General features: G+C 45.0%; 1 protein-coding gene across 3 annotated transcripts in view; it reads right to left on the bottom strand.

Moving 5' to 3' along the window:
• The window catches only part of PATL2 (PAT1 homolog 2), a 221562-nt gene that overhangs the window by 23289 nt on the left and 185994 nt on the right, over window positions 1-12279 (bottom strand). The gene's annotated exons all lie outside the window — the stretch shown is intronic.

Raw genomic sequence — 12279 nt, 5'->3', positions numbered from 1 at the left:
TCAGGGCGTAGACCATATACAGTGGTGGAAATAAGTATTTGATCCCTTGCTGATTTTGTAAGTTTGCCCACTGACAAAGACATGAGCAGCCCATAATTGAAGGGTAGGTTATTGGTAACAGTGAGAGATAGCACATCACAAATTAAATCCGGAAAATCACATTGTGGAAAGTATATGAATTTATTTGCATTCTGCAGAGGGAAATAAGTATTTAATCCCTCTGGCAAACAAGACCTAATACTTGGTGGCAAAACCCTTGTTGGCAAGCACAGCGGTCAGACGTCTTCTGTAGTTGATGATGAGGTTTGCACACATGTCAGGAGGAATTTTGGTCCACTCCTCTTTGCAGATCATCTCTAAATCATTAAGAGTTCTGGGCTGTCGCTTGGCAACTCGCAGCTTCAGCTCCCTCCATAAGTTTTCAATGGGATTAAGGTCTGGTGACTGGCTAGGCCACTCCATGACCCTAATGTGCTTCTTCCTGAGCCACTCCTTTGTTGCCTTGGCTGTTTGTTTTGGGTCATTGTCGTGCTGGAAGACCCAGCCACGACCCATTTTTAAGGCCCTGGCGGAGGGAAGGAGGTTGTCACTCAGAATTGTACGGTACATGGCCCCATCCATTCTCCCATTGATGCGGTGAAGTAGTCCTGTGCCCTTAGCAGAGAAACACCCCCAAAACATAACATTTCCACCTCCATGCTTGACAGTGGGGACGGTGTTCTTTGGGTCATAGGCAGCATTTCTCTTCCTCCAAACACGGCGAGTTGAGTTCATGCCAAAGAGCTCAATTTTTGTCTCCTCTGACCACAGCACCTTCTCCCAATCACTCTCGGCATCATCCAGGTGTTCACTGGCAAACTTCAGACGGGCCGTCACATGTGCCTTCCGGAGCAGGGGGACCTTGCGGGCACTGCAGGATTGCAATCCGTTATGTCGTAATGTGTTACCAATGGTTTTCATGGTGACAGTGGTCCCAGCTGCCTTGAGATCATTGACAAGTTCCCCCCTTGTAGTTGTAGGCTGATTTCTAACCTTCCTCATGATCAAGGATACCCCACGAGGTGAGATTTTGCGTGAAGCCCCAGATCTTTGTCGATTGACAGTCATTTTGTACTTCTTCCATTTTCTTACTATGGCACCAACAGTTGTCTCCTTCTCACCCAGCGTCTTACTGATGGTTTTGTAGCCCATTCCAGCCTTGTGCAGGTGTATGATCTTGTCCCTGACATCCTTAGACAGCTCCTTGCTCTTGGCCATTTTGTAGAGGTTAGAGTCTGACTGATTCACTGAGTCTGTGGACAGGTGTCTTTCATACAGGTGACCATTGCCGACAGCTGTCTGTCATGCAGGTAACGAGTTGATTTGGAGCATCTACCTGGTCTGTAGGGGCCAGATCTCTTACTGGTTGGTGGGGGATCAAATACTTATTTCCCTCTGCAGAATGCAAATAAATTCATATACTTTCCACAATGTGACTTTCCGGATTTAATTTGTGATGTGCTATCTCTCACTGTTACCAATAACCTACCCTTCAATTATGGGCTGCTCATGTCTTTGTCAGTGGGCAAACTTACAAAATCAGCAAGGGATCAAATACTTATTTCCACCACTGTAAGTCTGCCTAGCTCCCATTTTGTTTCCAATTACCGGCGGCGTCACCCAATCTCCGCTAAGATTCCATGGAGCCATTCTTTCTAAACAGGATTCCTTTGTGTTTATCCCACGCATGTTTGAATTCCATTACCGTTTTCATCTCCACCACCTCCCGCGGGAGGGCATTACACATTCAGAATTTCTAAATAAAATTCCCAACAATATTTTGTAGGTGTATTTATCATGCCAGAACATTCTCTTGTTTTGTACCGCATTTAGAGGCTCAGACAACATGCAAAATCATAGTAACATAGTAAATGATGGCAGATAAAGACCCGAATAGTCCATTCAGTCTGCCCAACAGTCATTATCAATTCATGATATGGAGGGGCATTTTTGATGACATCTAAATCCGATTTTGGACATTTTGCTGAAAATGTCCATAAATTAAGAGGCGAACATGGACATTTTTGAACCTGAAAAACATCTTTTTGTTTAGAAAAACGCCATTTCCTAGATGTTTTATCCTCAGTGTGTTTTTCGCTTGTGATCATTTTCCGGGGCGGGGGGGAGTCCAAGGGAAAAACACACAAAAACAAGCCTTTGGGACATATGGGGGGCCAGAAGTCCTAGTAGACTGGACACACAGACATCCCTAACATACTAGTGAGGAACCCTGGGGGCGTTGCAGTGGACTTAACATAAAAGATCCCAAGTACACATCTCACTTTTACCCCCATAAATTGTATGGTGAGCCCTCCAAAACTCACCAAAAACCTACTGTACCCAACTGTACAACACAATAGCATTTTGACTGCAGGTGTCACCTATATGTAGTTACAATAGGTTTTTGGTGGGTTTTGGAGGGCTCACACTTCCCACTACAAATAGGATATGGGCCTGAGTCCGCTTCTTTAAAGTGCACTGCACCAACCACTAGCCTACTCCAGGGACCTGCTTGTTGCTGTAACAGGACTAGCCTAGTGGTGTGCTAGGAAATTTTAAACACAAACAACACAGTGAAGATGACACAAGAATATGGTCTTTAGACCAGGGGCATAGCTACGGGTGGGCCTGGGTGGGCCCAGGCCCACCCAATTTCAGCTCTGGCCCACCCACCCACTTTTCCTCTAGGCCCGTGCCAACCCCAGCTCCCATTGCCGGCCACTGCTGCTTTTCCTGTTGAGCAGCAGGGCCGGCGCTACAAAAAGAAGAAGCGCTCAGCTGACTGAGCTGAGCGCCAACGCTAACGACGAGAAAAAAATGTTTTTAAAAAAAGCGCGGCACCGGAGGCAGCCTCGAAGCATTGGCTGCTGGCTCTGCAGGCTCCTCCCGTCTCTTACGTCACTGCCCCTGTTTCGCTCCAGGGGCAGTGACGTAAGAGACGAGAGGAGCCAGCAGCCAATGCTTCGAGGCTGCCTGCGGTGCCGCGCTTTTTTTTAAACATTTTTTCTCGTCGTTAAGCTCACCTACCGGCAAAGAGGATTCATTGAGAACAGGAGATGAAGTGACGTCAATAGTTGAAGCCACTTAGGTTAATCTGTGTTTCCCCTTCCTCGTGCAGGGGTCGTTCTGCATTCGCTCAACACAAAGCAAACCAATAGCTGCTTCATCCCAGGTTGTTCTTCTTTATTGTTGGTAGCTTTTTTATTTTTAATCTCATTTATATTTTCAAACATTCCAGCTTGTGTAGCATACGGATGTACACAGAGGAAGTAGTTTGTTATAAATCTTAATCAGTGTGTCATTTGGAGGGGCAGGTTCTTATATTCGTGCAGAGATTTTTTTTTCTCCTGGTAAAGGGCCACTAAAACAGATATCATGTTATGAGAATCAGGTGCTCAACATTCAGCGTTTCTATCTATTTATTTATTTACTTATTCATGACAATTATATCCCACATTAAACATGAATTAGGTCGAAACCTGGGAGCATTTAAAATCTTTTTAAAGGATGGCAGAGAAAGAGGGAAAATGGAAGGATGGGGAGAGAAAGAGGGGAGATAGATGAAAGGTAGGCAGAGAAAGAGGGGAAAACAGATGGAAGGATGGGGAGAGAAAGAGGGAAAACAGATGGAAGGATGGCAGAGAAAGAGGGAAAACAGATGGAAGGATAGGGAAAGAGGGAAAACAGACGGAAGGATGGGGAAAGAAAGAGGGAAAACAGATGGAAGGATGGGGAGAGAAAGAGGGAAAACAGATGGAAGGATGGCAGAGAAAGAGGGAAAACAGATGGAAGGATGGGGAGAGAGACACTGGATGGAAGGATGGGGAGAGAAAGAGGGGAGATGGATGAAAGGATGCAGAGAAAGGGGAGAGACTGGAAGGATGTGGAGAGAGAAGGGACACAACAGAAAAGGGTAGAGTGATACAGAGACACTGGTTAGAAGGAGGGAGAGAGAGACATTAGATGGAAGGATTAGGAGATAGGGTAGATGGATGGAAGGATGGGGAGAGAAAGAGGGAAGACGCTGGATGGAAGGGTAGGGAGAAAGAGGTGACACTGGATGGAAGGATGCAGAAAGAAAGAGGGAAGACTATTGGAAGGATGGGGAGAGAGAGGGGAGACGCTGGAAGGATGGGGAGAGAAAGAGGAGAGCTGCTGCATGGAAAAGGGGAGTAGTGAAAGATTGGAGAATAAGAGGAAGGGGCATGGGGAGAACAAGGGTGAGAAAAAGATGAAAAGCCATAAGTAGATGAAGGAAATTAAAGAATGGATAGTAAGAATGAATTAAATCTGGACACAGAGAGAGGCAGAAAAATATTGAAGAAAGCAAAGAAAAAGGAGAGAAAAATGACAAATGGCCAGGAAACCCTGGCAGAAGAGTTTAAGCGAAAACGAAGGAAAGCAGAATCTAGAGACTGGAAGCAACATAATGAGAAAAAGTAAATGGTCATACAACAAAGGTAAAGAAAATAAATTTATTTTTAATTTAGGATAAAGTAATATGGTACCTGTGTTAATAAAGTTTCAGAGACCAATACTTCCTTCCTTAGGTCAGGGGAGGATACCGTAACAGCATTATACTGACCTGAGGCAGGAGGTTTTGGCCTCTGAAAGCTCACTGAAAAGGATTAGGCTATTAAATAAATTGTCTGAAATCTGATGCACTGAAAAGCAGCACTTTACCCCTGTGTGACAAATGCATTTGTGTGAGACTAAATTTTGCTGGGGGGGGGGGGTAGAGAGAGAATTTTGTGCCCACCCACTTTGGGTTCAGGCCCACCCAAAATTGGCAGTCTGGCTACGCCACTGCTTTAGACGATGTTTAAAAAGTCCAATTTTATTGTGTAACTCAAAAGGCTCAAAAAGTTCAGAATTGTGTAGCTCAAAGCACTCAACACAGCCGTGTTTCGGTCAACCAGCCTGCCTCAGGAGTCCTTGCAGTCTTTTCAGATGGTCTATGGAAAAACCATGTGTTTTGTCGATATACTACCAAATAGAAACCTTGTGTATGCAGAATTGAAAGTCAAAAGTCACCTCCTCCTGCCGATCCTGCAAAACTTTGTTCTCTGAGCATTGAGAAGGCAAACTTTTGATTGCCGATCTTGCAAGGCATTGCAACGAGATTCATACACAAGGTTTCTATTTGGTAGTACAGTGCAATCTGCTTAAGTGCAAGGGTCTAGGACCAAAGAAATACATGCAGTTAACCGGAGTGTGCATTTAACCATTGTGACCCAAAGAAGTTTGACATCTGATAAACATACGTACAGTACTGTTTATTATACGTACAGTATACAGTCTCCGTTAACTGACGTTAGGCTTACTTGAAGTAATCATAGTCCTCAGTACACTCTTGTGTGAGTTCCATAGACTACATCTGCCAGACTGTAGAAACTGTCATAGCACTGACATCCAGTGGCCTCCAGATAGGCCCGCACAGTGTTGAGACTCTCCAGCGCTCTTGCAAAAGAGACAGGAAGTTGTTGAATTTCGTCAGCATGTGCCTCGCTGCTCATTTCATCATCTGTTTCATCATCAGCCGTTGCCTGCGTGTAGGCGCATATCTCAACATCAGTGCTGTCATCAGCTGTTTGTAGATCGTAATCAACAGCTATGTGTAGTTATGAAACTCCTCTTCAGTAACACCGGCTGGGATGTCACTAGCCTGTTCATCTGACGCGTTTGCAACAGCTGCATCTGTTTCGTCCCTCTCCATATCCCTAACAAAGCTTGCCCGCTTGTAGCAGTTCACAATGGTTGCCTGTGTAACATGATTCCAGGCTTCTTTCTGCATATGTAGGGAATCCAATAGTGATAGATTACGAGCCAGTTCAACAGCACGTTTATCCTTGCCAGTCTGGTCATCCATAATGCTCATCAGATGACGTAGCACAAGAGCCCGATAATGTTGTTTGAGATTGGCTATTATGCCCTGATCCATAAGCTGGATCAGAGAGGTTGTGTTTGGTGACAGGAAGACCACCTTGACGTTAGACAGCCTGACATCACTGTGTGCAGCACAATTATTACAAAGCAACAAAATCTGACGCTTTTGTGCCCACATTCTAGTGTCTAACTTCTTTAGCCACTGCTTCCAAATTTCCTCAGTCATCCATGAATTTGCGTTAGCCTTGTATGACACAGTAAGTCGCTTAACATTCTTGAAGCAACGGGGCTGTTTGCTCTTTCCAATGACGATGGGTTCCAATTTCTCACTCCTATCCATATTGCAGCAAAGGAGGATCGTCAGTCGGTCCTTCGACGTTTTACCTCCTGAAGTTTCAGCTTGTTTGAACGCAAGTGTTCCATCAGGAATCGCTCGCCAGTAGAGACCGTTTTCGTCAGCATTGAAAATGTCACGAGGTGCAAACTCGTTCAAGATGGTAGGAAGAACTGAAACAACCCAATTTTCAGCACCAAAGTCATCAGCTTCTTGTTTTTCACCATGCTGTTTCTTGAATTTTATGTTGTTCCTCTTCTTCCATCTTTCCAACCATCCAACAGTGGCTTTGAATTCAGTTAGTCCAAGACTTTCAGCTAGCTGATTAGCTTTCTCCATAAGCAGTGGACCACTGACAGGAAACTGTCTGCTCCTGACTTGAGAAAACCACCGAACAGCATCTTCTACATCCTCAGATTTTCCCGCCCGTTTACGTTTCCGGTGTAGATTTGTATTGTTTTGCCAGTCTTCCAGAAGCTGGTCTTTCTGCTTCAAGATACGTGAAATTTGACTGTTTATTGACACCATATTCCTTAGCAATAGATGCTTGACTTTGTTTGTTTTCTAATTTTTTAAGACCTTCTATTCGTTCAGCCAGTGTTAAAGTCTTACAGAAGGAATGGATCCTAAGGAGCTTAGCCGAGATTGGGTGGCAGAGCCGGTGGCGGGAGGTGGGGATGGTGCAGGGCAGACATATATGGTCTGTGCCACAGCCAGTGGTGGGAGGTGGGACTGGTGGTTGGGAGGTGGGGATGGTGCTGGGCAGACTTATACGGTCTGTGCCAGAGCCGGTGGTGGGAGGCAGGACTGGTGGTTGGGAGGCGGGGATAGTGCTGGGCAGACTTATACGGTCTGTGCCCTGAAAAGGACAGGTACAAATCAAGGTAAGGTATACACAAAAAGTAGCACATATGAGTTTATCTTGTTGGGCAGACTGGATGGACCATGCAGGTCTTTTTCTGCCGTCATCTACTATGTTACTATGTTAGTTGCGCGACGACGACGACGACTCCAGTGTACACTCTAATAAAATTCTTTCGCTTATTCTGTCTGTGGCATTTAACCAATGAGATTTCAAATTTACCGCCCCTTTGTCACGCGCCAATCGGCTTCCATATTCCGTGCGTGCGCTTATGCGGAGTCTTTCCTGCAGAGGAGTGGTCTTAAACCATGCATATAAGTGAATCTTGCACTTATCAGTGGTGCGCTAAACCAGTTTGTCCCCATAGAAATTGATGGCGCCAAAAACAGGACCGAAGTACGGCATGCAGTTAAACAGAGCATGCGCTTAGCCGATGTGCACTTAAATGGAGTGCACTGTATATCGACAGATACATGGTTTTTCCATAGAAAATTTCAAAAGACTGCAAAGACTCCTGAGGCAGGCTGGTTGGCCGAAACACAGCCGGGTCGAGTTCTTTGAGCTACAGAATTGATCTGAACTTTTTGAGTCTTTTCAGCTACACAATAAATTTGGACTTTTGAAATATTGTCTAAAGACCATTTTTTGTGTCATATTTGCTGTGTTCTTTGTGATTTTGAGTGTGTGAAAGACTGGTGGTGTTCTGTGTTTACATCAAGGAAATTTTTAACAACGGATTGTCTCTCCGGGCATAGCCAGCCTGCTTCAGTTTTTCCTCAAATGGAAATTTTCCCATCCCTTTTATCATTTTCGTCGCCCTTCTCTGAACCTTTTCTAATTCCACTATATCTTTTTTGAGATGCGGCAACCAGAACTGAACACAATATTCAAGATGCAGTTGCACCATGGAGTGATACAAATGCATTATAACATCCTCATTTTTGTTTTCCATTCCTTTCCTAATAATACCTAACATTCTATTTGCTTTCTTAGCCGCAGCAGCACACTGAGCAGAAGGTTTCAACGTATCATCAACGACGACACCTAGATCCCTTTCTTGGGCCGTGACTCCTAACGTGGAACCTTGCATGATGTAGCTATAATTCGGGTTCCTCTTTCCCACATTGTGACAAGGCTACAGCCCAGAGGTACAAAATGAAACAACAAAATCCTGAACTACGTCTCCCAGAATGCATTGTCCGTCCAGCAAGGGGAGCCCCAAGGATAGACAAGATGGATCTATACCAAGAGGGAGGGAGAAGGAAGAAGCCCAGTTCCCCTGGCTCTGTAATCAATACATCATGCCTCCCACCTGTAAGAGGGAAGGGTGGGGTGAGAAGCAGGAGGAGGAGGGGATGGATTGGGTGGAGGAGGGGGTTAAAGAGGCTGAGCAAGAAGCAGAAAGCAGGATGGAAAGGGAGCTGGAGAGCCCTGAGGAAGGTAGCACCTGAAGGTGGAAAGCTGTGTGTTTAAAAGTTTTGATTTAAAACCTGTTGTAAGGAAGAAGCCTGTTTTGATTTGAACTGTTTGCTGTGGGGGAAGGGCAGAGGGCTGGAAGAGTTATAAGCCTGGTTCTCCAGCTGCTCCTGTTTGTTGTGTAAGAACTGTGGGAGCTGGAAACCCTGGTTGGACAGGAGGGAACAATCCTGCTGAAAGGCCAGCACTGCTTGTGATACGTACTTTGAAAAGGAAGTATTTTCAAAGGGGACTATTGCAGCCCTCAAGAAAGGGCAGAGACTTTGGATTGCTGGGTGAGGGCCAGCACAACCCTGCCTGGGGCAGCCCTAACCCAGGGCTGGCCTGAAGCTTTTTGTTTGTAACTTGGAAACAAAATAAAAAGAAAAAGAATATTTGAAGGTATCTGCTGGTGGAAATTTGTGGGGCTCGGATTAATCCTGGGGAGGAGACTTCCTTCCTCCCCCTACTGGCGCAGCGGTCCCGTTTACAACATGCATCACTCTGCACTTGCTCACATTAAACGTAATCTGCCATTTAGACGCCCAGTCTCCCAGTCTCGTAAGGTCCTCTTGTAATTTTTCACAATCCTCCTGCGATTTAACGACTTTGAATAACTTTGTGTCATCAGCAAATTTAATTACCTCACTAGTTACTCCTATCTCTAGGTCATTTATAAATATGTTAAAAAGCAGCGGTCCCAGCACAGAGCCCTGGGGAACCCCACTAACTACCCTTCTCCATTGAGAATGATGACCATTTAACCCTACTCTCTGTTTTCTATCTTTTAACCAGTTTTTAATCCACAATAGAACACTACCTCCTATCCCATGACTCTCCAATTTCCTCTGGAGTCTTTCATGAGGTACTTTGTCAAACGCCTTCTGAAAATCCAGATACACAATATCAACCGGCTCACCTTTATCCACATGTTTGCTCACCTTTTCAAAGAAATGTAGTAGATTGGTAAGGCAAGATTTCCCTTCACTAAATCCATGAGGCATATTTTCAAAGCACTTAGCCTTCCAAAGTTCCATAGAAACCTATGGAACTTTGGAAGGCTAAGTGCTTTGAAAATATGCCTCCATGTTGACTTTGAGGGGCATAATCGAACGCGAACGCCCATCTCCATGGGCGTCTATCTCCAAGAACGGGTACGTGAAGGGGCGGGACAAACCGTATTTTCAAAAAAAAAAAAAATGGGCGTCCATCTTTTTTCCGATAATACGGTTTGTGCCAGCCAAATATATCGGATTTGTGCGGATTTGAGTTGGCCGGTATTGTTTTTCAGCGATAATGGAAACCAAAGGCGCCCAGCTCAAAAACGAAGAAATCCAAGGCATTGGGTCGTGGGAGAGGCCAGGATTCGTAGTGCACTGGTCCCCCTCACATGCCAGGACACCAACTGAGCACTCTATGGGGCACTTGTAACAATTAAAAAAAAAAGTTAACTACCTCTGAAGTCCATAGCTCCCTTCCCTTGGGTGCTGAGCCCCCCAAATCCCCCCCAAAACCCACTCTCCACAACTCTACACCATTACCATAGCACTTATGGCTGAAGGGGGCACCTAGATGTGGGTACAGTGGGTTTTGGGGGCGGTTTGGAGGACTCCCATTTACCACCACAAGTGTAACAGGTGGGGTGGGGGGGGGGGGGGGGGGTGGGCCTGGGCCCACCTGGCTGAAGTCCACTGCACCCACTAACAACTGCTTCAGGGACCTGCATACAGCTCTTATGGCATTTGAGGCTGGCATACAGGCTGGAAAAAAAGTTGTTAAAGTTTTTTTTTTTTTTTTTGGTGGGAGGGGGTTAGTGACCACTGGGGGAGTCAGGGGTAGTCATCCCCGATTCCCTCCGGTGGTCATCTGGTCATTTAGGGCACTTTTGGGGACTTGTTCGTGAAAAAAAAGGGTCCAAAAAAAGTGACCCAAATTCGTGCTAAAAACGCCTCTCTTTTTTTATCGGCCGAGGACGCCCATCTCTCCTCGGCCGATAAACACACCCCAGTCCCGCCTTCACCACGCCTCCAACACGTTCCCATCAACTTTGGACGTTTCCGCGACAGATTGCAGTTGAAGACGCCCAAAATCGGCTTTCGATTATACCGATTTGGCCGCCCCATTTGGGTCGAAATCTGGGCGTCTTTCTCCTTCGAAAATAAGGCAGTTTGTCTCATTAATCCATGCCTTTGAATATGCTCTATAATTTTGTTCATAATAATAGTTTCTACCATTTTGCCTGGCACCGACGTCAGACTCACCAGTCTATAATTTCCCGGATCTCCTCTGGAACCTTTTTTAAAAATCGGCGTTACATTGGCCACCCTCCAGTCTTCCGGTACCACACTCGATTTTAAGGATAAATTACATATTTCTAACAATAGCTCTGCAAGCTCATTTTTTCAGTTCTATCAGGGATGAATACCATCCGGGCCAGGAGATTTGCTACTCTTCAGTTTGTAGAACTGCCCTATTACATCCTCCAGGTTTACAGAGAATTCATTAAGTTTCTCCGACTTGTCAGCTTCGAATTCCATTTCCGGCACCAGTATCACTCCCAAATCTTCCTTGGTGAAGACCGAAGCAAAAAATTAATTTAATCTCTCCGCTACGGCTTTGTTTTCCCTGATTGCCCCTTCTACTCCTCGGTCATCTAGCGGTCCAACCAATTCTTTTGCTTTTAATATACCTAAAGAATGTTTACTATGTGTTTTTGTCTCCAACGCAATCTTTTTTTCGAAGTCTCTCTTAGCCTTCCTTATCAGCACATTGCATTTGACTTGACATTCCTTATGCCGTTTCTTATTATTTCAGTCGGTTCCTTCTTCCATTTTCTGAAGGATTTCTTTTAGCTCTAATAGCTTCCTTTAGCTTCCTTCACCTCACTTTTTAACCACGCCGGTTGTCGTTTGGTCTTCCGTCCTCCTTTTTTTATACATGGAATATATTTGGCCTGGGCTTCCAGGATGGTGCTTTTGAACAGCATCCACGCCTGATGTAAATTTTTGACCCTCACAGTCACTCCTCTGTTTTCTTTTCACCGTTCTTCTCATTTTATCATAGTCTCCTTTTTTAAAGTTAAACGCTAACGTATTTGATTTCCTATGTATACTTACCTGAAAGCTAATATCAAATCCGATCATATTATGATCACTGTTATCAAGCGGCCTCAGCACCATTACCTCCCGCACCAGATCATGCGCTCTACTAAGGACTAGGTCTAGAATTTTTTCTTCTCTTGTCGGCTCCTGTACCAGCTGCTCCATAAAGCTGTCCTTAATCTCATCAAGGAACTTTACCTCCCTAGTGTGTCCCCATGCTACATTTACCCAGTCAATATTGGGGTAATTGAAATCACTCATTATTGTGTGGCCCAGTTTGTTTGCGTCCCTAATTTCTTTTAACATTTCTACATCCGTCTGTTCATCCTGGCCAGGCGGACGGTAGTACACTCCTATCACTATCCTTTTCCCCTTTACACATGGAATTTCAATCCACAGTGATTCCAAGAAGTGTTTTGTTTCTTGCAGAATTTTCAATCTATTTGATTCAAGGCTCTCATTAATTTACAATGCTACCCCTCCACCAATTCGATCCACCCTATCACTACGATATAATTTGTACCCCGGTATGACAGTGTCCCACTGGTTATCCTCCTTCCACCAGGTCTCAGAGATGCCCATTGTATCTAATTTTTCATTTA

The sequence above is a fragment of the Microcaecilia unicolor genome, chromosome 7 (genome assembly GCF_901765095.1).
Source record: "Microcaecilia unicolor chromosome 7, aMicUni1.1, whole genome shotgun sequence".
NCBI lineage: Eukaryota > Metazoa > Chordata > Amphibia > Gymnophiona > Siphonopidae > Microcaecilia > Microcaecilia unicolor.
This window is presented reverse-complemented; position numbering and strand designations above follow the sequence as displayed.